Below are 11,552 nucleotides of genomic sequence, written 5' to 3'. Positions count from 1 at the left end.
GGTTTAATTAGGTCACGTGATATTTTTGACCTATGATATTGCATACAAATTTTTAAAAAAAAATTAAAAATTTTAAATCGAAAAGTAATTGTTGTGTTAGAACCGAAGAGGTCCAATTACCGTGTTTACAAAATATTTTTCAAAAATATTAATATTCATAAAAGTTATGAAACTTTTATTAAAAATTTATGAAATCTCAAAACCTAAAATTTTGTATTTTATTAGACGCACATTGGCCTAACTAACATTCAAGATAAAACATTTCGCGAAAATTTTCAGTAAAACAAAAGTTTGAAGTAACTTTTATTTTAGGTTTAATTAGGTCACGTGATATTTTTGACCTATGATATTGCATACAAATTTTTAAAAAAAAATTAAAAATTTTAAATCGAAAAGTAATTGTAGTGTTAGAACCGAACAGGTCCAATTACCGTGTTTACAAAATATTTTTCGAAAATATTAATATTTATAAAAGTTATGAAACTTTTATTAAAAATTTATGAAATCTCAAAACCTAAAATTTTGTATTTTATTAGACGCGCATTGGCTTAACTAACATTTAAGATAAAACATTTTGCGAAAATTTTCAGTAAAACAAAAGTTTGAGGTAATTTTTATTTTGGGTTTAATTAGGTCACGTGATATTTTTGGCCAATGATATTGCATACAAATTTAAAAAAAAAAATAAAAAATTTTAAAACGAAAAATAATTGTTGTGTTAGAACCGCACAGGTCCAATTACCGTGTCTACATAATATTTTGAAAAAATATTAATATTCATAAAAGTTATGACACTTTTATTAAAAATTTATGAAATATCAAAACCTAAAATTTTGTATTTTATTAGACGCGCATTGGCCTAACTAACATTCAAGATAAAACATTTCGCAAAAATTTATAGTAAAACAAAAGTTTAAGGTAATTTTTATTTTGGGTTTAATTAGGTCACGTGATATTTTTGGCCAATGATATTGCATACAAATTTTTTGAAAAAAAATAAAAAATTTTAAATCGAAAAATAATTGTTGTGTTAGAACCGCACAGGTCTAATTACCGTGTTTACAAAATATTATTCAAAAATATTAATATTCATAAAAGTTATGACACTTTTATTAAAAATTTATGAAATCTCAAAACCTAAAATTTTGTATTTTATTAGACGCGCATTGGCCTAACTAACATTCAAGATAAAACATTTCGCAAAAATTTTCAGTAAAACAAAAGTTAGAGCTAATTTTTATTTTGGGTTTAATTAGGTCACGTGATGTTTTTGGCCAATGATATTGCATAAAAAATTTAAAAAAATAAAATAAAAAATTTTAAATCGAAAAATAATTGTTGTGTTAGAACCGCACAGGTCCAATTACCGTGTTTACAAAATATTTTTTGAAAATTTTAATATTCATAAAAGTTATGAAACTTTTATTAAAAATTTATGAAATCTCAAAACCTGAAATTTTCTATTTTATTAGACGCGCATTGGCCTAACTAACATTCAAGATAAAACATTTCGCGAAAATTTTCAGTAAAACAAAAGTTACAGCTAATTTTTATTTTGGGTTTAATTAGGTCACGTGATGTTTTTGGCCAATGATATTGCATACAAAATTTAAAAAAAAAAATAAAAAATTTTAAATCGAAAAATAATTGTTGTGTTAGAACCGCACAGGTCCAATTACCGTGTTTACAAAATATTTTTTGAAAATTTTAATATTCATAAAAGTTATGAAACTTTTATTAAAAATTTATGAAATCGCAAAACCTAAAATTTTGTATTTTATTAGACGCGCATTGGCCTAACTAACATTCAAGATAAAACATTTCGCAAAAATTTTCAGTAAAACAAAAGTTTGAGGTAATTTTTATTTTGGGTTTAATTAGGTCACGTGATATTTTTGACCTATGATATTGCATACAAATTTTTTGAAAAAAAATTAAAAATTTTAAATCGAAAAATATTTGTTGTGTTAGAACCGCACAGGTCCAATTACCGTGTTTACAAAATATTTTTTTGAAAATATTAATATTCATAAAAGTTATGAAACTTTTATTAAAAATTTATGAAATTTCAAAATCTGAAATTTTGTATTTTATTAGACGCGCATTGACCTAACTAACATTCAAGATAAAACATTTGCGAAAATTTTTACTAAGACAAAAGTTTGAGGTAATTTTTATTTTAGGTTTAATTAGGTCACGTGATATTTTTGGCCAATGATATTGCATACAAATTTAAAAAAAAAATAAAAAATTTTAAAACGAAAAATAATTGTTGTGTTAGAACCGCACAGGTCCAATTACCGTGTCTACATAATATTTTGAAAAAATATTAATATTCATAAAAGTTATGACACTTTTATTAAAAATTTATGAAATCTCAAAACCTAAAATTTTGTATTTTATTAGACGCGCATTGGCCTAACTAACATTCAAGATAAAACATTTCGCAAAAATTTATAGTAAAACAAAAGTTTAAGGTAATTTTTATTTTGGGTTTAATTAGGTCACGTGATATTTTTGGCCAATGATATTGCATAGAAATTTTTTAAAAAAAAAATAAAAAATTTTAAATCAAAAAATAATTGTTGTGTTAGAACCGCACAGGTCCAATTACCGTGTTTACAAAATATTTTTCAAAAATATTAATATTCATAAAAGTTATGAAACTGTTATTAAAAATTTATGAAATCTCAAAATCTGAAATTTTATATTTAATTAGGCGCGCATTGGCCTAACTAACATTCAAGATAAAACATTTTGCAAAAATTTTAAGGTAATTTTTATTTTGGGTTCAATTAGGTCACGTGATATTTTTGGCCAATGATATTGCATACAAATTTTTTGAAAAAAAATAAAAAATTTTAAATCGAAAAATAATTGTTGTGTTAGAACCGCACAGGTCTAATTACCGTGTTTACAAAATATTATTCAAAAATATTAATATTCATAAAAGTTATGACACTTTTATTAAAAATTTATGAAATCTCAAAACCTAAAATTTTGTATTTTATTAGACGCGCATTGGCCTAACTAACATTCAAGATAAAACATTTCGCAAAAATTTTCAGTAAAACAAAAGTTAGAGCTAATTTTTATTTTGGGTTTAATTAGGTCACGTGATGTTTTTGGCCAATGATATTGCATAAAAAATTAAAAAAAAAAAAATAAAAAATTTTAAATCGAAAAATAATTGTTGTGTTAGAACCGCACAGGTCTAATTACCGTGTTTACAAAATATTATTCAAAAATATTAATATTCATAAAAGTTATGACACTTTTATTAAAAATTTATGAAATCTCAAAACCTAAAATTTTGTATTTTATTAGACGCGCATTGGCCTAACTAACATTCAAGATAAAACATTTCGCAAAAATTTTCAGTAAAACAAAAGTTAGAGCTAATTTTTATTTTGGGTTTAATTAGGTCACGTGATGTTTTTGGCCAATGATATTGCATAAAAAATTAAAAAAAAAAAAATAAAAAATTTTAAATCGAAAAATAATTGTTGTGTTAGAACCGCACAGGTCCAATTACCGTGTTTACAAAATATTTTTTGAAAATTTTAATATTCATAAAAGTTATGAAACTTTTATTAAAAATTTATGAAATCTCAAAACCTGAAATTTTGTATTTTATTAGACGCGCATTGGCCTAACTAACATTTAAGATAAAACATTTCGCGAAAATTTTCAGTGAAACAAAAGTTTGAGGTAATTTTTATTTTGGGTTTAATTAGGTCACGTGATATTTTTGACCAATGATATTGCATACAAATTTAAAAAAAACAAATAAAAAATTTTAAATCGAAAAATAATTGTTGTGTTAGAACCGCACAGGTCCAATTACCGTGTTTACAAAATATTTTTCGAAAATATTGATATTCATACAAGTTATGAAACTTTTATTAAAAATTTTGAAATCTTAAAATCTGAAATTTTATATTTAATTAGGCGCGCATTGGCCTAACTAACATTCAAGATAAAACATTTTGCAAAAATCTTGAGTAGAACAAAAGTTTGAGATAAATTTTATTTTGGGTTTAATTAGGTCACGTGATATTTTTGGCCAATGAGATTGCATACAAATTTTTTGAAAAAAAAAAAATTTTTAAATTGAAAAATAATTGTTGTGTTAGAACCGCACAGGTCAAATTACCGTGTTTACAAAATATTTTTCGAAAATATTAATATTCATAAAAGTTATGAAACTTTTATTAAAAATTTATGAAATCTCAAAACCTAAAATTTTGTATTTTATTAGACGCGCATTGGCCTAACTAACATTCAAGATAAAACATTTTGCGAAAATTTTCAGTAAAACAAAGTTAGAGCTAATTTTTATTTTGGGTTTAATTAGGTCACGTGATGTTTTTGGCCAATGATATTGCATACAAAATTTAAAAAAAAAAAATAAAAAATTTTAAATCAAAAAATAATTGTTGTGTTAGAACCGCACAGGTCCAATTACCGTGTTTACAAAATATTTTTTGAAAATTTTAATATTCATAAAAGTTATGAAACTTTTATTAAAAATTTTTGAAATCTCAAAATCTGAAATTTTATATTTAATTAGGCGCGCATTGGCCTAACTAACATTCAAGATAAAACATTTTGCAAAAATTTTAAGGTAATTTTTATTTTGGGTTCAATTAGGTCACGTGATATTTTTGGCCAATGATATTGCATACAAATTTTTTGAAAAAAAATAAAAAATTTTAAATCGAAAAATAATTGTTGTGTTAGAACCGCACAGGTCTAATTACCGTGTTTACAAAATATTATTCAAAAATATTAATATTCATAAAAGTTATGACACTTTTATTAAAAATTTATGAAATCTCAAAACCTAAAATTTTGTATTTTATTAGACGCGCATTGACCTAACTAACATTCAAGATAAAACATTTCGCAAAAATTTTCAGTAAAACAAAAGTTAGAGCTAATTTTTATTTTGGGTTTAATTAGGTCACGTGATGTTTTTGGCCAATGATATTGCATAAAAAATTTAAAAAAATAAAATAAAAAATTTTAAATCGAAAAATAATTGTTGTGTTAGAACCGCACAGGTCCAATTACCGTGTTTACAAAATATTTTTTGAAAATTTTAATATTCATAAAAGTTATGAAACTTTTATTAAAAATTTATGAAATCTCAAAACCTGAAATTTTGTATTTTATTAGACGCGCATTGGCCTAACTAACATTCAAGATAAAACATTTCGCGAAAATTTTCAGTAAAACAAAAGTTAGAGCTAATTTTTATTTTGGGTTTAATTAGGTCACGTGATGTTTTTGGCCAATGATATTGCATACAAAATTTTAAAAAAAAAATAAAAAATTTTAAATCGAAAAATAATTGTTGTGTTAGAACCGCACAGGTCCAATTACCGTGTTTACAAAATATTTTTTGAAAATTTTAATATTCATAAAAGTTATGAAACTTTTATTAAAAATTTATGAAATCGCAAAACCTAAAATTTTGTATTTTATTAGACGCGCATTGGCCTAACTAACATTTAAGATAAAACATTTCGCAAAAATTTTCAGTAAAACAAAAGTTTGAGGTAATTTTTATTTTGGGTTTAATTAGGTCACGTGATATTTTTGACCTATGATATTGCATACAAATTTTTTGAAAAAAAATTAAAAATTTTAAATCAAAAAATATTTGTTGTGTTAGAACCGCACAGGTCCAATTACCGTGTTTACAAAATATTTTTTTGAAAATATTAATATTCATAAAAGTTATGAAACTTTTATTAAAAATTTATGAAATCTCAAAATCTGAAATTTTGTATTTTATTAGACGCGCATTGACCTAACTAACATTCAAGATAAAACATTTGCGAAAATTTTTACTAAGACAAAAGTTTGAGGTAATTTTTATTTTAGGTTTAATTAGGTCACGTGATATTTTTGGCCAATGATATTGCATACAAATTTAAAAAAAAAATAAAAAATTTTAAAACGAAAAATAATTGTTGTGTTAGAACCGCACAGGTCCAATTACCGTGTCTACATAATATTTTGAAAAAATATTAATATTCATAAAAGTTATGACACTTTTATTAAAAATTTATGAAATCTCAAAACCTAAAATTTTGTATTTTATTAGACGCGCATTGGCCTAACTAACATTCAAGATAAAACATTTCGCAAAAATTTATAGTAAAACAAAAGTTTAAGGTAATTTTTATTTTGGGTTTAATTAGGTCACGTGATATTTTTGGCCAATGATATTGCATAGAAATTTTTTAAAAAAAAAATAAAAAATTTTAAATCAAAAAATAATTGTTGTGTTAGAACCGCACAGGTCCAATTACCGTGTTTACAAAATATTTTTCAAAAATATTAATATTCATAAAAGTTATGAAACTGTTATTAAAAATTTATGAAATCTCAAAATCTGAAATTTTATATTTAATTAGGCGCGCATTGGCCTAACTAACATTCAAGATAAAACATTTTGCAAAAATTTTAAGGTAATTTTTATTTTGGGTTCAATTAGGTCACGTGATATTTTTGGCCAATGATATTGCATACAAATTTTTTGAAAAAAAATAAAAAATTTTAAATCGAAAAATAATTGTTGTGTTAGAACCGCACAGGTCTAATTACCGTGTTTACAAAATATTATTCAAAAATATTAATATTCATAAAAGTTATGACACTTTTATTAAAAATTTATGAAATCTCAAAACCTAAAATTTTGTATTTTATTAGACGCGCATTGGCCTAACTAACATTCAAGATAAAACATTTCGCAAAAATTTTCAGTAAAACAAAAGTTAGAGCTAATTTTTATTTTGGGTTTAATTAGGTCACGTGATGTTTTTGGCCAATGATATTGCATAAAAAATTAAAAAAAAAAAAATAAAAAATTTTAAATCGAAAAATAATTGTTGTGTTAGAACCGCACAGGTCTAATTACCGTGTTTACAAAATATTATTCAAAAATATTAATATTCATAAAAGTTATGACACTTTTATTAAAAATTTATGAAATCTCAAAACCTAAAATTTTGTATTTTATTAGACGCGCATTGGCCTAACTAACATTCAAGATAAAACATTTCGCAAAAATTTTCAGTAAAACAAAAGTTAGAGCTAACTTTTATTTTGGGTTTAATTAGGTCACGTGATGTTTTTGGCCAATGATATTGCATAAAAAATAAAAAAAAAAAAAATAAAAAATTTTAAATCGAAAAATAATTGTTGTGTTAGAACCGCACAGGTCCAATTACCGTGTTTACAAAATATTTTTTGAAAATTTTAATATTCATAAAAGTTATGAAACTTTTATTAAAAATTTATGAAATCTCAAAACCTGAAATTTTGTATTTTATTAGACGCGCATTGGCCTAACTAACATTTAAGATAAAACATTTCGCGAAAATTTTCAGTGAAACAAAAGTTTGAGGTAATTTTTATTTTGGGTTTAATTAGGTCACGTGATATTTTTGACCAATGATATTGCATACAAATTTAAAAAAAACAAATAAAAAATTTTAAATCGAAAAATAATTGTTGTGTTAGAACCGCACAGGTCCAATTACCGTGTTTACAAAATATTTTTTGAAAATATTGATATTCATACAAGTTATGAAACTTTTATTAAAAATTTTGAAATCTTAAAATCTGAAATTTTATATTTAATTAGGCGCGCATTGGCCTAACTAACATTCAAGATAAAACATTTTGCAAAAATCTTGAGTAGAACAAAAGTTTGAGATAAATTTTATTTTGGGTTTAATTAGGTCACGTGATATTTTTGGCCAATGAGATTGCATACAAATTTTTTGAAAAAAAAAAAATTTTTAAATTGAAAAATAATTGTTGTGTTAGAACCGCACAGGTCAAATTACCGTGTTTACAAAATATTTTTCGAAAATATTAATATTCATAAAAGTTATGAAACTTTTATTAAAAATTTATGAAATCTCAAAACCTAAAATTTTGTATTTTATTAGACGCGCATTGGCCTAACTAACATTCAAGATAAAACATTTCGCAAAAATTTTTAGTAAAACAAAGTTAGAGCTAATTTTTATTTTGGGTTTAATTAGGTCACGTGATGTTTTTGGCCAATGATATTGCATACAAAATTTAAAAAAAAAAAATAAAAAATTTTAAATCAAAAAATAATTGTTGTGTTAGAACCGCACAGGTCCAATTACCGTGTTTACAAAATATTTTTTGAAAATTTTAATATTCATAAAAGTTATGAAACTTTTATTAAAAATTTTTGAAATCTCAAAATCTGAAATTTTATATTTAATTAGGCGCGCATTGGCCTAACTAACATTCAAGATAAAACATTTTGCAAAAATTTTAAGGTAATTTTTATTTTGGGTTCAATTAGGTCACGTGATATTTTTGGCCAATGATATTGCATACAAATTTTTTGAAAAAAAATAAAAAATTTTAAATCGAAAAATAATTGTTGTGTTAGAACCGCACAGGTCTAATTACCGTGTTTACAAAATATTATTCAAAAATATTAATATTCATAAAAGTTATGAAACTTTTATTAAAAATTTATGAAATCTCAAAACCTAAAATTTTGTATTTTATTAGACGCGCATTGACCTAACTAACATTCAAGATAAAACATTTCGCAAAAATTTTCAGTAAAACAAAAGTTTGAGGTAATTTTTATTTTGGGTTTAATTAGGTCACGTGATATTTTTGACCTATGATATTGCATACAAATTTTTTGAAAAAAAATTAAAAATTTTAAATCAAAAAATATTTGTTGTGTTAGAACCGCACAGGTCCAATTACCGTGTTTACAAAATATTTTTTTGAAAATATTAATATTCATAAAAGTTATGAAACTTTTATTAAAAATTTATGAAATCTCAAAATCTGAAATTTTGTATTTTATTAGACGCGCATTGACCTAACTAACATTCAAGATAAAACATTTGCGAAAATTTTTACTAAGACAAAAGTTTGAGGTAATTTTTATTTTAGGTTTAATTAGGTCACGTGATATTTTTGGCCAATGATATTGCATACAAATTTAAAAAAAAAATAAAAAATTTTAAAACGAAAAATAATTGTTGTGTTAGAACCGCACAGGTCCAATTACCGTGTCTACATAATATTTTGAAAAAATATTAATATTCATAAAAGTTATGACACTTTTATTAAAAATTTATGAAATCTCAAAACCTAAAATTTTGTATTTTATTAGACGCGCATTGGCCTAACTAACATTCAAGATAAAACATTTCGCAAAAATTTATAGTAAAACAAAAGTTTAAGGTAATTTTTATTTTGGGTTTAATTAGGTCACGTGATATTTTTGGCCAATGATATTGCATAGAAATTTTTTAAAAAAAAAATAAAAAATTTTAAATCAAAAAATAATTGTTGTGTTAGAACCGCACAGGTCCAATTACCGTGTTTACAAAATATTTTTCAAAAATATTAATATTCATAAAAGTTATGAAACTGTTATTAAAAATTTATGAAATCTCAAAATCTGAAATTTTATATTTAATTAGGCGCGCATTGGCCTAACTAACATTCAAGATAAAACATTTTGCAAAAATTTTAAGGTAATTTTTATTTTGGGTTCAATTAGGTCACGTGATATTTTTGGCCAATGATATTGCATACAAATTTTTTGAAAAAAAATAAAAAATTTTAAATCGAAAAATAATTGTTGTGTTAGAACCGCACAGGTCTAATTACCGTGTTTACAAAATATTATTCAAAAATATTAATATTCATAAAAGTTATGACACTTTTATTAAAAATTTATGAAATCTCAAAACCTAAAATTTTGTATTTTATTAGACGCGCATTGGCCTAACTAACATTCAAGATAAAACATTTCGCAAAAATTTTCAGTAAAACAAAAGTTAGAGCTAATTTTTATTTTGGGTTTAATTAGGTCACGTGATGTTTTTGGCCAATGATATTGCATAAAAAATTAAAAAAAAAAAAATAAAAAATTTTAAATCGAAAAATAATTGTTGTGTTAGAACCGCACAGGTCTAATTACCGTGTTTACAAAATATTATTCAAAAATATTAATATTCATAAAAGTTATGACACTTTTATTAAAAATTTATGAAATCTCAAAACCTAAAATTTTGTATTTTATTAGACGCGCATTGGCCTAACTAACATTCAAGATAAAACATTTCGCAAAAATTTTCAGTAAAACAAAAGTTAGAGCTAACTTTTATTTTGGGTTTAATTAGGTCACGTGATGTTTTTGGCCAATGATATTGCATAAAAAATAAAAAAAAAAAAAATAAAAAATTTTAAATCGAAAAATAATTGTTGTGTTAGAACCGCACAGGTCCAATTACCGTGTTTACAAAATATTTTTTGAAAATTTTAATATTCATAAAAGTTATGAAACTTTTATTAAAAATTTATGAAATCTCAAAACCTGAAATTTTGTATTTTATTAGACGCGCATTGGCCTAACTAACATTTAAGATAAAACATTTCGCGAAAATTTTCAGTGAAACAAAAGTTTGAGGTAATTTTTATTTTGGGTTTAATTAGGTCACGTGATATTTTTGACCAATGATATTGCATACAAATTTAAAAAAAACAAATAAAAAATTTTAAATCGAAAAATAATTGTTGTGTTAGAACCGCACAGGTCCAATTACCGTGTTTACAAAATATTTTTTGAAAATATTGATATTCATACAAGTTATGAAACTTTTATTAAAAATTTTGAAATCTTAAAATCTGAAATTTTATATTTAATTAGGCGCGCATTGGCCTAACTAACATTCAAGATAAAACATTTTGCAAAAATCTTGAGTAGAACAAAAGTTTGAGATAAATTTTATTTTGGGTTTAATTAGGTCACGTGATATTTTTGGCCAATGAGATTGCATACAAATTTTTTGAAAAAAAAAAAATTTTTAAATTGAAAAATAATTGTTGTGTTAGAACCGCACAGGTCAAATTACCGTGTTTACAAAATATTTTTCGAAAATATTAATATTCATAAAAGTTATGAAACTTTTATTAAAAATTTATGAAATCTCAAAACCTAAAATTTTGTATTTTATTAGACGCGCATTGGCCTAACTAACATTCAAGATAAAACATTTCGCGAAAATTTTTAGTAAAACAAAGTTAGAGCTAATTTTTATTTTGGGTTTAATTAGGTCACGTGATGTTTTTGGCCAATGATATTGCATACAAAATTTAAAAAAAAAAAATAAAAAATTTTAAATCAAAAAATAATTGTTGTGTTAGAACCGCACAGGTCCAATTACCGTGTTTACAAAATATTTTTTGAAAATTTTAATATTCATAAAAGTTATGAAACTTTTATTAAAAATTTTTGAAATCTCAAAATCTGAAATTTTATATTTAATTAGGCGCGCATTGGCCTAACTAACATTCAAGATAAAACATTTTGCAAAAATTTTAAGGTAATTTTTATTTTGGGTTCAATTAGGTCACGTGATATTTTTGGCCAATGATATTGCATACAAATTTTTTGAAAAAAAATAAAAAATTTTAAATCGAAAAATAATTGTTGTGTTAGAACCGCACAGGTCTAA

Source organism: Corella eumyota, chromosome 2 (assembly GCF_963082875.1).
Source record: "Corella eumyota chromosome 2, kaCorEumy4.1, whole genome shotgun sequence".
NCBI classification, from domain to species: Eukaryota; Metazoa; Chordata; class Ascidiacea; order Phlebobranchia; family Corellidae; genus Corella; species Corella eumyota.
This window is presented reverse-complemented; position numbering follows the sequence as displayed.